The 18,088-nt window shown below is 49.2% G+C and overlaps 1 pseudogene; it reads left to right on the top strand.

Moving 5' to 3' along the window:
• The window catches only part of LOC135530639 (tyrosine-protein phosphatase non-receptor type 9-like), a 58,758-nt pseudogene that overhangs the window by 29,126 nt on the left and 11,544 nt on the right, over positions 1 to 18,088 (top strand).

The raw sequence follows: 18,088 nt of genomic DNA, 5'->3' as shown, positions 1-18,088 counted from the left end.
TCAGAAGTGTCCCAAATGGTGTGTTATTCCCTATGTAGTGTTGGAGGAGGACACTGCATTCAGAAAGTATTCAAACCTCTTGACTTTTTCCAAATTTTGTTACGTTACAGCCTCATTCTAAAATGGACATTGTTCTTTTTTTTGTGTGTTTTTTCCCCTCATCAATCTACACACAATAACCCATAATGACATCACAGTACCCCATAATTACATCACAGTACCCCATAATGACATCACAATAACCCATAATGACATCACAATAACCCATAATGACATCACAATAACCCATAATGACATCACAATAACCCATAATGACATCACAATAACCCATAATGACATCACAATAACCCATAATGACAAAGCAAAAAAAAAAACAGTTTGTTTTTAGACATTTTGGCAAATATCACATTTATGTAACTATTCAAACCCTTTTACTCAGTACTTTTGTTGAAGCACCTTTGGTGCAAATTCTTATTTACAATGACGGCCTAGGAACAGTGGGTTAACTGCCTGTTCAGGGGCAGAATGACAGATGTGTACCTTGTCAGCTCGGGATTCGATCTAGCAACCTTCCGGTCCAACGCTCTAACCTGCCGCCCCTCTAACCTCTAGTCTTCTTGGGTATGATGCTACAAGCTTGGCACACCTGTATTTGGGGAGTTTCTACCGTTCTTCTCTGCAGATCCTCTCAAGCTCTGTCAGGTTGGATGGGGAGCGTCGCTGCACAGCTATTTTCAGGTCTCTCCAGAGATGTTGGATTGGGTTCAAGTCCGGGCTCTGGCTGGGCCACTCAAAGACATTCAGAGACTTGTCCCGAAGCCACTACTGCATTTTGGCTGTGTGCTTAGGGTCATTGTCCTGTTGGAAGGTGAACCTTCATCCCAGTCTGAGGTCCTGAGCGCTCGGAAGCAGGTTTCATCAAGGATCTCTGTACTTCGCTCCGTTCATCTTTCCTCAAACCTTACAAGTTTCTCAGTCCCTGCTGCTGAAAAACATCCCCACAGCATAATGCTGCCACCACCATGCTTCACCGTAAGGATGGTGCCAGGTTTCCTCCAGACGTGACGCTTGGCATTCAGGCCAAAGAGTTCAATCTTGTTTTCATCAGACCAAAGAATCTTGTTTCTCATGGTCAGAGAGTCTTTAGGTGTCTTTTGTCAAAATCCAAGCGGGCTGTCATGTGCCTTTTACTGAGGAGTGGCTTCCGTCTGGCCACTCTACCATAAAGGCCTGATTGGTGGAGTGCTGCAGAGATAGTTGTCCTTCTGGAAGGTTCTCCCATCTCCACAGAGGAACTCTGGAGCTCTGTCAGAGTGACCATCGGGTTCTTGGTCACCTCCCTGACCACGGTCCTTCTCCCCTGATTGGTCAGTTTGGCCGGGCGGCTCTATGAAGAGTCTTGGTGGTCTTGGTGTGTTCTTGAGGATCTTTAATGCTGCAGAAATGTTTTGGTACCCTTCTCCAGATCTGTGCCTCAGCACAATCCTGTCTCTGAGCTCTACGGACAATTCCTTCAACCTCACGGCTTGGTTTTTGATCTGACACGCACTGTCAACTGTGGGACCTTATGTGGGACCTTATATAGACAGGTGTGTGCCTTTCCATATCGTGTCCAATCAATGGAATTTACCACAGGTGGACTCCAAGTTGTAGAAAAATCTCAAGGATGATCAATGGAAACAGGATGCACCTGACCTTTGTTTCGACTTGAAAACTAATGTGTGTGTGTGTGTGTGTGTGTGTGTGTGTGTGTGTGTGTTCCAAGACGTCAGACTACATCAATGCTAGTCTTATGGACGGCTACAAGAGGAGAAACGCTTATATCGCAACTCAGGGTGAGTTGGGAAACATCCTCTGTGTTGGTCACTACCGTTGACCCTCAGGGTGAGTTGGGAAACATAGTTGGATAGGGCTGGATAGTTGGATAGGGCTGGATAGGTCTGGATAGTTGGATAGGGCTGGATATTTGGATAGGGCTGGATAGGGCTGGATAGGTCTGGATAGGTCTGGATATTTGGATAGGGCTGGATAGGTCTGGATAGTTGGATAGGGCTGGATAGTTGGATAGGTCTGGATAGTTGGATGGGTCTGGATAGGTCTGGATAGTTGGATAGGGCTGGATAGTTGGATAGGTCTGGATAGGTCTGGATAGTTGGATAGGTCTGGATAGTTGGATAGGTCTGGATAGTTGGATAGGGCTGGATAGTTGGATAGGGCTGGATAGTTGGATAGGGCTGGATAGGGCTGGATAGGGCTGGATAGGGCTGGATAGTTGGATAGGGCTGGATAGTTGGATAGGTCTGGATAGGTCTGGATAGTTGGATAGGGCTGGATAGTTGGATAGGTCTGGATAGTTGGATAGGTCTGGATAGTTGGATAGGGCTGGATAGTTGGATAGGGCTGGATAGTTGGATAGGGCTGGATAGGTCTGGATAGGGCTGGATAGGGCTGGATAGTGCTGGATAGTTGGATAGGGCTGGATAGTTGGATAGGGCTGGATAGTTGGATAGGGCTGGATAGGTCTGGATAGTTGGATAGGTCTGGATAGTTGGATAGGTCTGGATAGTTGGATAGGTCTGGATAGTTGGACAGGGCTGGATAGTTGGATAGGGCTGGATAGTTGGATAGGGCTGGATAGTTGGACAGGGCTGGATAGTTGGACAGGGCTGGATAGTTGGATAAGGCTGGATAGTTGGACAGGGCTGGATAGTTGGACAGGGCTGGATAGTTGGACAGGGCTGGATAGTTGGACAGGGCTGGATAGTTGGACAGGGCTGGATAGTTGGACAGGGCTAGATAGTTGGACAGGGCTGGATAGTTGGATAGGTCTGGATAGTTGGACAGGGCTGGATAGTTGGATAGGTCTGGATAGGTCTCTAGTTGGATAGGTCTGGATAGGTCTCTAGTTGGATAGGGCTGGATAGTTGGATAGATCTGGATAGTTGGACAGGGCTGGATAGTTGGACAGGGCTAGATAGTTGGACAGGGCTGGATAGTTGGACAGGGCTGGATAGTTGGATAGGTCTGGATAGGTCTCTAGTTGGATATGGCTGGATAGTTGGACAGGGCTGGATAGTTGGACAGGGCTGGATAGTTGGACAGGGCTGGATAGTTGGACAGGGCTGGATAGTTGGATAGGGCTGGATAGTTGGATAGGTCTGGATAGGTCTGATAGTTGGATAGGGCTGGATAGTTGGATAGGGCTGGATAGGTCTGGATAGTTGGATAGGTCTGGATAGTTGGACAGGGCTGGATAGTTGGACAGGGCTGGATAGTTGGACAGGGCTGGATAGTTGGACAGGGCTGGATAGTTGGACAGGGCTGGATAGTTGGACAGGGCTGGATAGTTGGACAGGTCTGGATAGGTCTGGATAGCTGGATAGGGCTGGATAGTTGGATAGGGCTGGATAGTTGGATAGGGCTGGATAGTTGGACAGGGCTGGATAGGGCTGGATAGCTGGATAGGGCTGGATAGCTGGATAGGTCTGGATAGTTGGATAGGTCTGGATAGTTGGACAGGGCTGGATAGTTGGATAGGTCTGGATAGTTGGACAGGGCTGGATAGTTGGACAGGGCTGGATAGTTGGACAGGGCTGGATAGTTGGACAGGGCTGGATAGTTGGACAGGTCTGGATAGGTCTGGATAGCTGGATAGGTCTGGATAGCTGGATAGGGCTGGATAGTTGGATAGGGCTGGATAGTTGGATAGGGCTGGATAGTTGGACAGGGCTGGATAGTTGGATAGGTCTGGATAGTTGGATAGGGCTGATAGGTCTGGATAGTTGGATAGGGCTGGGTAGTTGGATAGGTCTGGATAGCTGGATAGGGCTGGATAGTTGGATAGGGCTGGATAGGGCTGGATAGGGCTGGATAGGTCTGGATAGGTCTGGATAGCTGGATAGGGCTGGATAGGTCTGGATAGTTGGGTAGGGCTGGATAGTTGGATAGGTCTGGATAGCTGGATAGGGCTGGATAGTTGGATAGGTCTGGATAGTTGGATAGGGCTGGATAGGTCTGGATAGTTGGACAGGGCTGAATAGTTGGATAGGTCTGGATAGTTGGATAGGTCTGGATAGCTGGATAGGTCTGGATAGGTCTGGATAGTTGGATAGGTCTGGATAGTTGGATAGGGCTGGATAGGTCTGGATAGTTGGATAGGGCTGGATAGGTGGATAGGGCTGGATAGTTGGATAGGTCTGGATAGTTGGATAGGTCTGGATAGCTGGATAGGGCTAGATAGTTGGATAGGTCTGGATAGTTGGATAGGTCTGGATAGTTGGATAGGTCTGGATAGGTCTGGATAGTTGGATAGGTCTGGATAGTTGGATAGGTCTGGATAGTTGGATAGGGCTGGATAGTTGGATAGGTCTGGATAGGTCTGGATAGTTGGATAGGTCTGGATAGTTGGATAGGTCTGGATAGTTGGATAGGGCTGGATAGTTGGATAGGTCTGGATAGTTGGATAGGGCTGGATAGTTGAATAGGGCTGGATAGTTGGATAGGTCTGGATAGTTGGACAGGGCTGGATAGTTGGACAGGTCTGGATAGTTGGATAGTTCTGGATAGTTGGATAGGGCTGGATAGTTGGATAGGGCTGGATAGGTCTGGATAGTTGGATAGGTCTGGATAGTTGGATAGGGTTGGATAGGGCTGGATAGTTGGATAGGTCTGGATAGTTGGATAGGTCTGGATAGTTGGATAGGTCTGGATAGGTCTGGATAGTTGGATAGGTCTGGATAGTTGGATAGGTCTGGATAGGTCTGGATAGTTGGATAGGGCTGGATAGGTCTGGATAGTTGGATAGGTCTGGATAGTTGGATAGGGCTGGATAGTTGGATAGGTCTGGATATTTGGATAGGGCTGGATAGGTCTGGATAGTTGGATAGGTCTGGATAGTTGGATAGGTCTGGATAGTTGGATAGGTCTGGATAGTTGGATAGGGCTGGATAGTTGGATAGGGCTGGATAGGTCTGGATAGTTGGATAGGGCTGGATAGTTGGACAAGGCTGGATAGTTGGACAGGGCTGGATAGTTGGACAGGGCTGGATAGTTGGATAGGGCTGGATAGTTGGACAGGGCTGGATAGTGCTGGATAGTTGGACAGGGCTGGATAGGTCTGGATAGGGGTGGATAGTTGGATAGGTCTGGATAGGTCTGGATAGCTGGACAGGGCTGGATAGTGCTGGATAGTTGGACAGGGCTGGATAGGTCTGGATAGTTGGATAGGGCTGGATAGTTGGATAGTTGGATAGGGCTGGATAGTTGGATAGGGCTGGATAGTTGGATAGGTCTGGATAGTTGGATAGGGCTGGATAGTTGGATAGGGCTGGATAGTTGGATAGGTCTGGATAGTTGGACAGGTCTGGATAGTTGGACAGGTCTGGATAGTTGGATAGGGCTGGATAGGTCTGGATAGTTGGATAGGTCTGGATAGGTCTGGATAGGTCTGGATAGTTGGATAGGTCTGGATAGTTGGATAGGGCTGGATAGTTGGATAGGGCTGATAGTTGGATAGGTCTGGATAGTTGGACAGGTCTGGATAGTTGGATAGGTCTGGATAGTTGGATAGGTCTGGATAGGTCTGGATAGTTGGATAGGTCTGGATAGGTCTGGATAGTTGGATAGGTCTGGATAGGTCTGGATAGGTCTGGATAGTTGGATAGGGCTGGATAGTTGGATAGGTCTGGATATTTGGATAGGGCTGGATAGGTCTGGATAGTTGGATAGGTCTGGATAGTTGGATAGGTCTGGATAGTTGGATAGGGCTGGATAGTTGGATAGGGCTGGATAGGTCTGGATAGTTGGATAGTTCTGGATAGTTGGATAGGGCTGGATAGTTGGATAGGGCTGGATAGTTGGATAGGGCTGGATAGTTGGATAGGGCTGGATAGTTGGATAGGGCTGGATAGTTGGATAGGGCTGGATAGGTCTGGATAGTTGGATAGGTCTGGATAGTTGGATAGGTCTGGATAGTTGGATAGGGCTGGATAGTTGGATAGGGCTGGATAGTTGGATAGGGCTGGATAGGTCTGGATAGTTGGATAGGTCTGGATAGTTGGATAGGTCTGGATAGTTGGATAGGGCTGGATAGTTGGATAGGGCTGGATAGTTGGATAGGGCTGGATAGTTGGATAGGGCTGGATAGGTCTGGATAGTTGGATAGGTCTGGATAGGTCTGGATAGGGCTGGATAGTTGGATAGGGCTGGATAGGTCTGGATAGTTGGACAGGGCTGGATAGTTGGATAGTGCTGGATAGGTCTGGATAGTTGGATAGGTCTGGATAGTTGGATAGTGCTGGATAGGGCTGGATAGTTGGATAGGTCTGGATAGTTGGATAGGTCTGGATAGTTGGATAGGTCTGGATAGTTGGATAGGGCTGGATAGGTCTGGATAGTTGGATAGGTCTGGATAGTTGGATAGGTCTGGATAGTTGGACAGGGCTGGATAGTTGGATAGTGCTGGATAGTTGGATAGGTCTGGATAGTTGGATAGGGCTGGATAGTTGGATAGGGCTGGATAGTTGGATAGGTCTGGATAGGGCTGGATAGTTGGACAGGGCTGGATAGTTGGACAGGGCTGGATAGTTGGACAGGGCTGGATAGTTGGACAGGGCTGGATAGTTGGACAGGGCTGGATAGTTGGACAGGGCTGGATAGTTGGACAGGGCTGGATAGTTGGACAGGGCTGGATAGTTGGACAGGTCTGGATAGCTGGATAGGTCTGGATAGTTGGATAGGGCTGGATAGGTCTCTAGTTGGATAGGGCTGGATAGTTGGATAGGGCTGGATAGTTGGATAGGGCTGGATAGGGTTGGATAGGTCTGGATAGTTGGACAGGGCTGGATAGTTGGACAGGGCTGGATAGTTGGACAGGGCTGGATAGTTGGACAGGGCTGGATAGTTGGACAGGGCTGGATAGTTGGACAGGTCTGGATAGTTGGACAGGGCTGGATAGTTGGATAGGTCTGGATAGGTCTGGATAGGGCTGGATAGTTGGACAGGGCTGGATAGTTGGACAGGGCTGGATAGTTGGACAGGGCTGGATAGTTGGACAGGTCTGGATAGCTGGATAGGTCTGGATAGTTGGATAGGGCTGGATAGGTATCTAGTTGGATAGGGCTGGATAGTTGGATAGGGCTGGATAGTTGGATAGGGCTGGATAGGGTTGGATAGGGCTGGATAGTTGGACAGGGCTGGATAGTTGGACAGGGCTGGATAGTTGGACAGGGCTGGATAGTTGGACAGGGCTGGATAGTTGGATAGGTCTGGATAGTTGGATAGGTCTGGATAGTGCTGGATAGTTGGACAGGGCTGGATAGGTCTGGATAGGGGTGGATAGTTGGATAGGTCTGGATAGCTGGACAGGGCTGGATAGTGCTGGATAGTTGGACAGGGCTGGATAGGTCTGGATAGTTGGATAGGGCTGGATAGTTGGATAGTTGGATAGGGCTGGATAGTTGGATAGGGCTGGATAGTTGGATAGGGCTGGATAGTTGGATAGGGCTGGATAGTTGGATAGGGCTGGATAGTTGAATAGGGCTGGATAGTTGGATAGGTCTGGATAGCTGGATAGGTCTGGATAGCTGGATAGGGCTGGATAGTTGGATAGGTCTGGATAGTTCTGGATAGTTGGATAGGGCTGGATAGTTGGATAGGTCTGGATAGTTGGATAGGGCTGGATAGTTGGATAGGGCTGGATAGTTGGATAGGTCTGGATAGGGCTGGATAGTTGGATAGGGCTGGATAGTTGGATAGGGCTGGATAGTTGGATAGGGCTGGATAGTTGAATAGGGCTGGATAGCTGGATAGGTCTGGATAGCTGGATAGGGCTGGATAGTTGGATAGGTCTGGATAGTTGGATAGGTCTGGATAGTTCTGGATAGTTGGATAGGGCTGGATAGTTGGATAGTTGGACAGGTCTGGATAGTTGGACAGGTCTGGATAGTTGGATAGGTCTGGATAGTTGGATAGGTCTGGATAGGTCTGGATAGTTGGATAGGTCTGGATAGTTGGATAGGTCTGGATAGTTGGATAGGTCTGGATAGGTCTGGATAGGTCTGGATAGGTCTGGATAGTTGGATAGGGCTGGATAGGTCTGGATAGTTGGATAGGTCTGGATAGTTGGATAGGGCTGGATATTTGGATAGGGCTGGATAGGTCTGGATAGTTGGATAGGTCTGGATAGTGTGATAGGTCTGGATAGTGTGATAGGTCTGGATAGTGTGATAGGTCTGGATAGTTGGATAGGTCTGGATAGTTGGATAGGGCTGGATAGGGCTGGATAGGTCTGGATAGTTGGATAGGTCTGGATAGTTGGATAGGGCTGGATAGGGCTGGATAGGTCTGGATAGTTGGATAGGTCTGGATAGTTGGATAGGTCTGGATAGTTGGATAGGGCTGGATAGGGCTGGATAGGTCTGGATAGTTGGATAGGTCTGGATAGTTGGATAGGGCTGGATAGTTGGATAGGTCTGGATAGTTGGATAGGTCTGGATAGTTGGATAGGGCTGGATAGTTGGATAGGGCTGGATAGGTCTGGATAGTTGTATAGGTCTGGATAGTTGGATAGGTCTGGATAGTTGGATAGGGCTGGATAGTTGGATAGGGCTGGATAGGTCTGGATAGTTGGATAGGTCTGGATAGTTGGATAGGTCTGGATAGTTGGATAGGTCTGGATAGTTGGATAGGGCTGGATAGGTCTGGATAGTTGGATAGGTCTGGATAGTTGGATAGGTCTGGATAGTTGGATAGGTCTGGATAGTTGGATAGGTCTGGATAGTTGGATAGGGCTGGATAGTTGGATAGGTCTGGATAGTTGGATAGGGCTGGATAGTTGGATAGGGCTGGATAGGGCTGGATAGTTGGATAGGTCTGGATAGTTGGATAGGTCTGGATAGGTCTGGATAGTTGGATAGGTCTGGATAGGTCTGGATAGTTGGATAGGTCTGGATAGTTGGATAGGGCTGGATAGGTCTGGATAGTTGGATAGGTCTGGATAGGTCTGGATAGTTGGATAGGTCTGGATAGGTCTGGATAGGGCTGGATAGTTGGATAGGGCTGGATAGGTCTGGATAGTTGGACAGGGCTGGATAGTTGGATAGTGCTGGATAGGTCTGGATAGTTGGATAGGTCTGGATAGTTGGATAGGGCTGGATAGGGCTGGATAGTTGGATAGGTCTGGATAGTTGGATAGGTCTGGATAGTTGGATAGGGCTGGATAGGTCTGGATAGTTGGATAGGTCTGGATAGTTGGACAGGGCTGGATAGTTGGATAGTGCTGGATAGTTGGATAGGTCTGGATAGTTGGATAGGGCTGGATAGTTGGATAGGTCTGGATAGGGCTGGATAGTTGGACAGGGCTGGATAGTTGGACAGTTCTGGATAGGTGGATAGTTGGACAGGGCTGGATAGGTCTGGATAGGGCTGGATAGTTGGACAGGGCTGGATAGTTGGACAGGGCTGGATAGTTGGATAGGTCTGGATAGTTGGACAGGGCTGGATAGGGCTGGATAGTTGGACAGGGCTGGATAGTTGGATAGGTCTGGATAGGGCTGGATAGGGCTGGATAGTTGGACAGGGCTGGATAGGGCTGGATAGTTGGACAGGGCTGGATAGTTGGACAGGGCTGGATAGTTGGACAGGGCTGGATAGTTGGACAGGTCTGGATAGCTGGATAGGTCTGGATAGTTGGATAGGGCTGGATAGGTCTCTAGTTGATAGGGCTGGATAGTTGGATAGGGCTGGATAGTTGGGTAGGGCTGGATAGTTGGGTAGGGCTGGATAGTTGGATAGGGCTGGATAGTTGGATAGGGCTGGATAGTTGGATAGGGCTAGATAGTGCTGGATAGTTGGATAGGGCTGGATAGTTGGGTAGGGCTGGATAGGTCTGGATAGTTGGATAGGGCTGGATAGTTGGATAGGGCTGGATAGTTGGATAGGGCTGTATAGTTGGGTAGGGCTGGATAGGTCTCTAGTTGGATATGGCTGGATAGTTGGATAGGGCTGGATAGTTGGGTAGGGCTGGATATTTGGGTAGGGCTGGATAGTTGGATAGGGCTGGATAGGGCTGGATAGTGATGGATAGTGCTGGATAGGGCTGGATAGTGCTGGATAGTTGGATAGGGCTGGATAGTTGGGTAGGGCTGGATAGGTCTGGATAGTTGGATAGGGCTGGATAGGTCTGGATAGTTGGATAGGGCTGGATAGGTCTGGATAGTTGGATAGGGCTGGATAGTGCTGGATAGTTGGATAGGGCTGGATAGTGTTGGATAGGGCTGGATAGTTGGGTAGGGCTGGATAGGTCTGGATAGTTGGATAGGGCTGGATAGTTGGATAGGGCTGGATAGTGCTGGACAGTTGGATAGGGGTGGATAGTTGGATAGGGCTGGATAGTTGGATAGGGCTGGATAGTTGGATAGGGCTGGATAGTTGGGTAGGGCTGGATAGGTCTCTAGTTGGATAGGGCTTGATAGTTGGATAGGGCTGGATAGTGCTGGATAGTTGGACATGGCTGGATAGTTGGATAGGGCTGGTTTGGTCTGGATAGTTGGATAGGGCTGGATAGTTGGGTAGGGCTGGATAGATCTCTAGTTGGATAGGGCTGGATAGTTGGATAGGGCTGGATAATGCTGTATAGTTGGACAGGGCTGGATAGTTGGACAGGTCTGGATAGTTGGACAGGGATGGATAGTTGGATAGGGCTGGATAGGGCTGGATAGTTGGATAGGGCTGGATAGTTGGGTAGGGTTGGATAGGGCTGGATAGTGCTGGATAGGGCTGGATAGTGCTGGATAGTTGGATAGTGCTGGATAGTGCTTGATAGTTGGATAGGGCTGGATAGTTGGGTAGGGCTGGATAGGTCTGGATAGTTGGATAGGGCTGGATAGGTCTGGATAGTTGGATAGGGCTGGATAGTTGGATAGTGCTGGATAGTGTTGGATAGGGCTGGATAGTTGGGTAGGGCTGGATAGGTCTGGATAGTTGGATAGGGCTGGATAGTGCTGGATAGTTGGATAGGGCTGGATAGTAGGATAGTGCTGGATAGTTGGACATGGCTGGATAGTTGGATAGGGCTGGATAGGTCTGGATAGTTGGATAGGGCTGGATAGTTGGGTAGGGCTGGATAGTTGGATAGGGCTGGATAGTGCTGTATAGTTGGACAGGGCTGGATAGTTGGACAGGTCTGGATAGTTGGATAGGGCTGGATAGTTGGATAGGGTTGGATAGGGCTGGATAGTTGGATAGGGCTGGATAGTTGGATAGGTCTGGATAGTTGGATAGGGCTGGATAGTTGGATAGGGCTGGATAGTGCTGGATAGTTGGATAGGGCTGGATAGTTGGGTAGGGCTGGATAGGGCTGGATAGTTGGATAGGGCTGGATAGTTGGATAGGGCTGGATAGTTGGATAGGGCTGGATAGTTGGATAGGGCTGGATAGTTGGATAGGGCTGGATAGTTGGGTAGGGCTGGATAGTTGGGTAGGGCTGGATAGGTCTGGATAGTTGGATAGGGCTGGATAGTGCTGGATAGGGCTGTATAGTTGGATAGGGCTGGATAGTTGGATAGGGCTGGATAGTTGGGTAGGGCTGGATAGTTGGATAGTGCTGGATAGTTGGATAGGGCTGGATAGTTGGGTAGGGCTGGATAGGGCTGGATAGTTGGATAGGGCTGGATAGTTGGATAGGGCTAGATAGTGCTGGATAGTTGGATAGGGCTGGATAGTTGGGTAGGGCTGGATAGTTGGATAGGGCTGGATAGTTGGATAGGGCTGGATAGGGCTGGATAGTTGGATAGGGCTGGATAGGTCTGGATAGTTGGATAGGGCTGGATAGTGCTGGATAGTTGGATAGGGCTGGATAGTTGGATAGGGCTGGATAGTTGGGTAGGGCTGGATAGGTCTGGATAGTTGGATAGGGCTGGATAGTGCTGGATAGGGCTGGATAGTTGGATAGGGCTGGATAGGGCTGGATAGTTGGGTAGGGCTGGATAGGTCTCTAGTTGGATATGGCTGGATAGTTGGATAGTGCTGGATAGTTGGACAGGGCTGGATAGTTGGGTAGGGCTGGATAGTTGGATAGGGCTGGATAGGGCTGGGTAGGGTTGGATAGGTCTGGATAGTTGGATAGGGCTGGATAGGGCTGGATAGTTGGATAGGGCTGGATAGGGCTGGATAGTTGGGTAGGGCTGGATAGGTCTGGATAGTTGGATAGGTCTGGATAGTTGGATAGGGCTGGATAGTTGGGTAGGGCTGGATAGTTGGATAGGGCTGGATAGTGCTGGATAGTTGGATAGGGCTGGATAGTTGGATAGGGCAGGATAGTTGGATAGGGCTGGATAGTTGGATAGGGCTGGATAGTTGGATAGGGCTGGATAGTTGGATAGGGCTGGATAGGGCTGGATAGTTGGATAGGGCTGGATAGTTGGATAGGGCTGGATAGTTGGGTAGGGCTGGATAGTTGGGTAGGGCTGGATAGGTCTGGATAGTTGGATAGGGCTGGATAGTGCTGGATAGTTGGATAGGGCTGGATAGCTGGATAGGTCTGGATAGTTGGGTAGGGCTGGATAGGTCTCTAGTTGGATATGGCTAGATAGTTGGATAGGGCTGGATAGTTGGGTAGGGCTGGATAGGTCTGGATAGTTGGACATGGCTGGATAGTTGGATAGGGCTGGATAGGTCTGGATAGTTGGACATGGCTGGATAGTTGGATAGGGCTGGATAGTTGGATAGGGCTGGATAGGTCTGGATAGTTGGACATGGCTGGATAGTTGGTTAGGGCTGGATAGGTCTGGATAGTTGGATAGGGCTGGGTAGTTGGGTAGGGCTGGATAGGTCTGGATAGTTGGATAGGGCTGGATAGATGGATAGGGCTGGATAGTTGGATAGGGCTGGATAGTTGGGTAGGGCTGGATAGGTCTGGATAGTTGGATAGGGCTGGATAGTTGGATAGGGCTGGATAGTTGGATAGGGCTGGATAGTTGGATAGGTCTGGATAGTTGGATAGGGCTGGATAGGTCTGGATAGTTGGATAGGGCTGGATAGGGCTGGATAGTTGGATAGGGCTGGATAGTTGGATAGGGCTGGATAGTTGGATAGGGCTGGATAGTTGGATAGGGCTGGATAGTTGAATAGGGCTGGATAGTTGGATAGGGCTGGATAGTTGGATAGGGCTGGATAGTTGAATAGGGCTGGATAGTTGGATAGGTCTGGATAGCTGGATAGGTCTGGATAGTTGGATAGGTCTGGATAGTTGGATAGGGCTGGATAGTTGGATAGGGCTGGATAGTTGGATAGTTGGATAGGGCTGGATAGTTGGATAGGGCTGGATAGTTGGATAGGGCTGGATAGTTGGATAGGGCTGGATAGTTGGATAGGGCTGGATAGTTGAATAGGGCTGGATAGTTGGATAGGTCTGGATAGCTGGATAGGTCTGGATAGTTGGATAGGGCTGGATAGTTGGATAGGGCTGGATAGTTGGATAGGGCTGGATAGGGCTGGATAGTTGGATAGGGCTGGATAGTTGGATAGGGCTGGATAGTTGGGTAGGGCTGGATAGTTGGGTAGGGCTGGATAGGTCTGGATAGTTGGATAGGGCTGATAGTGCTGGATAGTTGGATAGGGCTGGATAGCTGGATAGGTCTGGATAGTTGGGTAGGGCTGGATAGGTCTCTAGTTGGATATGGCTAGATAGTTGGATAGGGCTGGATAGGTCTGGATAGTTGGACATGGCTGGATAGTTGGATAGGGCTGGATAGGTCTGGATAGTTGGACATGGCTGGATAGTTGGATAGGGCTGGATAGTTGGATAGGGCTGGATAGGTCTGGATAGTTGGACATGGCTGGATAGTTGGATAGGGCTGGATAGGTCTGGATAGTTGGATAGGGCTGGGTAGTTGGGTAGGGCTGGATAGGTCTGGATAGTTGGATAGGGCTGGATAGATGGATAGGGCTGGATAGTTGGATAGGGCTGGATAGTTGGGTAGGGCTGGATAGGTCTGGATAGTTGGATAGGGCTGGATAGTTGGATAGGGCTGGATAGTTGGATAGGGCTGGATAGTTGGATAGGTCTGGATAGTTGGATAGGGCTGGATAGGTCTGGATAGTTGGATAGGGCTGGATAGGGCTGGATAGTTGGATAGGGCTGGATAGTTGGATAGGGCTGGATAGTTGGATAGGGCTGGATAGTTGGATAGGGCTGGATAGTTGAATAGGGCTGGATAGTTGGATAGGGCTGGATAGTTGGATAGGGCTGGATAGTTGAATAGGGCTGGATAGTTGGATAGGTCTGGATAGCTGGATAGGTCTGGATAGTTGGATAGGTCTGGATAGTTGGATAGGGCTGGATAGTTGGATAGGGCTGGATAGTTGGATAGTTGGATAGGGCTGGATAGTTGGATAGGGCTGGATAGTTGGATAGGGCTGGATAGTTGGATAGGGCTGGATAGTTGGATAGGGCTGGATAGTTGAATAGGGCTGGATAGTTGGATAGGTCTGGATAGCTGGATAGGTCTGGATAGTTGGATAGGTCTGGATAGTTCTGGATAGTTGGATAGGTCTGGATAGTTGGATAGGTCTGGATAGTTGGATAGGGCTGGATAGTTGGATAGGGCTGGATAGTTGGATAGGTCTGGATAGGGCTGGATAGTTGGATAGGGCTGGATAGTTGGATAGGGCTGGATAGTTGGATAGGGCTGGATAGTTGAATAGGGCTGGATAGCTGGATAGGTCTGGATAGCTGGATAGGGCTGGATAGTTGGATAGGTCTGGATAGTTGGATAGGTCTGGATAGTTCTGGATAGTTGGATAGGGCTGGATAGTTGGATAGGTCTGGATAGTTGGATAGGGCTGGATAGTTGGACAGGTCTGGATAGTTGGATAGGTCTGAATAGTTGGATAGGTCTGGATAGGTCTGGATAGTTGGATAGGTCTGGATAGTTGGATAGGTCTGGATAGGTCTGGATAGTTGGATAGGTCTGGATAGGTCTGGATAGGTCTGGATAGGTCTGGATAGTTGGATAGGGCTGGATAGGTCTGGATAGTTGGATAGGTCTGGATAGTTGGATAGGGCTGGATATTTGGATAGGGCTGGATAGGTCTGGATAGTTGGATAGGTCTGGATAGTGTGATAGGTCTGGATAGTGTGATAGGTCTGGATAGTTGGATAGGTCTGGATAGTTGGATAGGGTTGGATAGGGCTGGATAGGTCTGGATAGTTGGATAGGTCTGGATAGTTGGATAGGTCTGGATAGTTGGATAGGGCTGATAGGGCTGGATAGTTGGATAGGTCTGGATAGTTGGATAGGTCTGGATAGTTGGATAGGGCTGGATAGTTGGATAGGTCTGGATAGTTGGATAGGTCTGGATAGTTGGATAGGGCTGGATAGTTGGATAGGGCTGGATAGGTCTGGATAGTTGGATAGGTCTGGATAGTTGGATAGGGCTGGATAGTTGGATAGGGCTGGATAGGTCTGGATAGTTGGATAGGTATGGATAGTTGGATAGGTCTGGATAGTTGGATAGGTCTGGATAGTTGGATAGGGCTGGATAGTTGGATAGGGCTGATAGGTCTGGATAGTTGGATAGGTCTGGATAGTTGGATAGGTCTGGATAGTTGGATAGGTCTGGATAGTTGGATAGGTCTGGATAGTTGGATAGGGCTGGATAGTTGGATAGGTCTGGATAGTTGGATAGGGCTGGATAGTTGGATAGGGCTGGATAGGGCTGGATAGTTGGATAGTTGGATAGGTCTGGATAGGTCTGGATAGTTGGATAGGTCTGGATAGTTGGATAGGGCTGGATAGGTCTGGATAGTTGGATAGGTCTGGATAGGTCTGGATAGTTGGATAAGTCTGGATAGGTCTGGATAGGGCTGGATAGTTGGATAGGGCTGGATAGGTCTGGATAGTTGGACAGGGCTGGATAGTTGGATAGTGCTGGATAGGTCTGGATAGTTGGATAGGTCTGGATAGTTGGATAGGGCTGGATAGGGCTGGATAGTTGGATAGGTCTGGATAGTTGGATAGGTCTGGATAGGTCTGGATAGTTGGATAGGTCTGGATAGTTGGATAGGGCTGGATAGGGCTGGATAGTTGGATAGGTCTGGATAGTTGGACAGGGCTGGATAGTTGGATAGTGCTGGATAGTTGGATAGGTCTGGATAGTTGGATAGGGCTGGATAGTTGGATAGGTCTGGATAGGGCTGGATAGTTGGACAGGGCTGGATAGTTGGACAGTTCTGGATAGGTGGATAGTTGGACAGGGCTGGATAGGTCCTGATAGGGCTGGATAGTTGGACAGGGCTGGATAGTTGGACAGGGCTGGATAGTTGGACAGGGCTGGATAGTTGGATAGGTCTGGATAGTTGGACAGGGCTGGATAGGGCTGGATAGTTGGACAGGGCTGGATAGTTGGATAGGTCTGGATAGGGCTGGATAGGGCTGGATAGTTGGACAGGGCTGGATAGGGCTGGATAGTTGGACAGGGCTGGATAGTTGGACAGGGCTGGATAGTTGGACAGGGCTGGATAGTTGGACAGGGCTGGATAGTTGGACAGGTCTGGATAGCTGGATAGGTCTGGATAGTTGGATAGGGCTGGATAGGTCTCTAGTTGATAGGGCTGGATAGTTGGATAGGGCTGGATAGTTGGATAGGGCTGGATAGTTGGGTAGGGCTGGATAGTTGGGTAGGGCTGGATAGTTGGATAGGGCTGGATAGTTGGATAGGGCTGGATAGTTGGATAGGGCTAGATAGTGCTGGATAGTTGGATAGGGCTGGATAGTTGGGTAGGGCTGGATAGGTCTGGATAGTTGGATAGGGCTGGATAGTTGGATAGGGCTGGATAGTTGGATAGGGCTGGATAGTTGGGTAGGGCTGGATAGGTCTCTAGTTGGATATGGCTGGATAGTTGGATAGGGCTGGATAGTTGGGTAGGGCTGGATATTTGGGTAGGGCTGGATAGTTGGATAGGGCTGGATAGGGCTGGATAGTGATGGATAGTGCTGGATAGGGCTGGATAGTGCTGGATAGTTGGATAGGGCTGGATAGTTGGGTAGGGCTGGATAGGTCTGGATAGTTGGATAGGGCTGGATAGGTCTGGATAGTTGGATAGGGCTGGATAGGTCTGGATAGTTGGATAGGGCTGGATAGTGCTGGATAGTTGGATAGTGCTGGATAGTTGGGTAGGGCTGGATAGGTCTGGATAGTTGGATAGGGCTGGATAGTTGGATAGGGCTGGATAGTGCTGGATAGTTGGATAGGGGTGGATAGTTGGATAGGGCTGGATAGTTGGATAGGGCTGGATAGTTGGATAGGGCTGGATAGTTGGGTAGGGCTGGATAGGTCTCTAGTTGGATAGGGCTTGATAGTTGGATAGGGCTGGATAGTGCTGGATAGTTGGACATGGCTGGATAGTTGGATAGGGCTGGTTTGGTCTGGATAGTTGGATAGGGCTGGATAGTTGGGTAGGGCTGGATAGGTCTCTAGTTGGATAGGGCTGGATAGTTGGATAGGGCTGGATAATGCTGTATAGTTGGACAGGGCTGGATAGTTGGACAGGTCTGGATAGTTGGACAGGGATGGATAGTTGGATAGGGCTGGATAGGGCTGGATAGTTGGATAGGGCTGGATAGTTGGGTAGGGTTGGATAGTTGGATAGGGCTGGATAGTGCTGGATAGGGCTGGATAGTGCTGGATAGTTGGATAGTGCTGGATAGTGCTTGATAGTTGGATAGGGCTGGATAGTTGGGTAGGGCTGGATAGTTGGATAGGGCTGGATAGTTGGATAGGGCTGGATAGTTGAATAGGGCTGGATAGTTGGATAGGTCTGGATAGCTGGATAGGTCTGGATAGTTGGATAGGTCTGGATAGTTCTGGATAGTTGGATAGGTCTGGATAGTTGGATAGGTCTGGATAGTTGGATAGGGCTGGATAGTTGGATAGGGCTGGATAGTTGGATAGGGCTGGATAGTTGGATAGGGCTGGATAGTTGGATAGGGCTGGATAGTTGGATAGGGCTGGATAGTTGGATAGGGCTGGATAGTTGGATAGGGCTGGATAGTTGAATAGGGCTGGATAGTTGGATAGGTCTGGATAG

Source organism: Oncorhynchus masou, unplaced genomic scaffold, assembly GCF_036934945.1.
Source record: "Oncorhynchus masou masou isolate Uvic2021 unplaced genomic scaffold, UVic_Omas_1.1 unplaced_scaffold_1404, whole genome shotgun sequence".
Taxonomy (NCBI): domain Eukaryota; kingdom Metazoa; phylum Chordata; class Actinopteri; order Salmoniformes; family Salmonidae; genus Oncorhynchus; species Oncorhynchus masou.
This window is presented reverse-complemented; position numbering and strand designations above follow the sequence as displayed.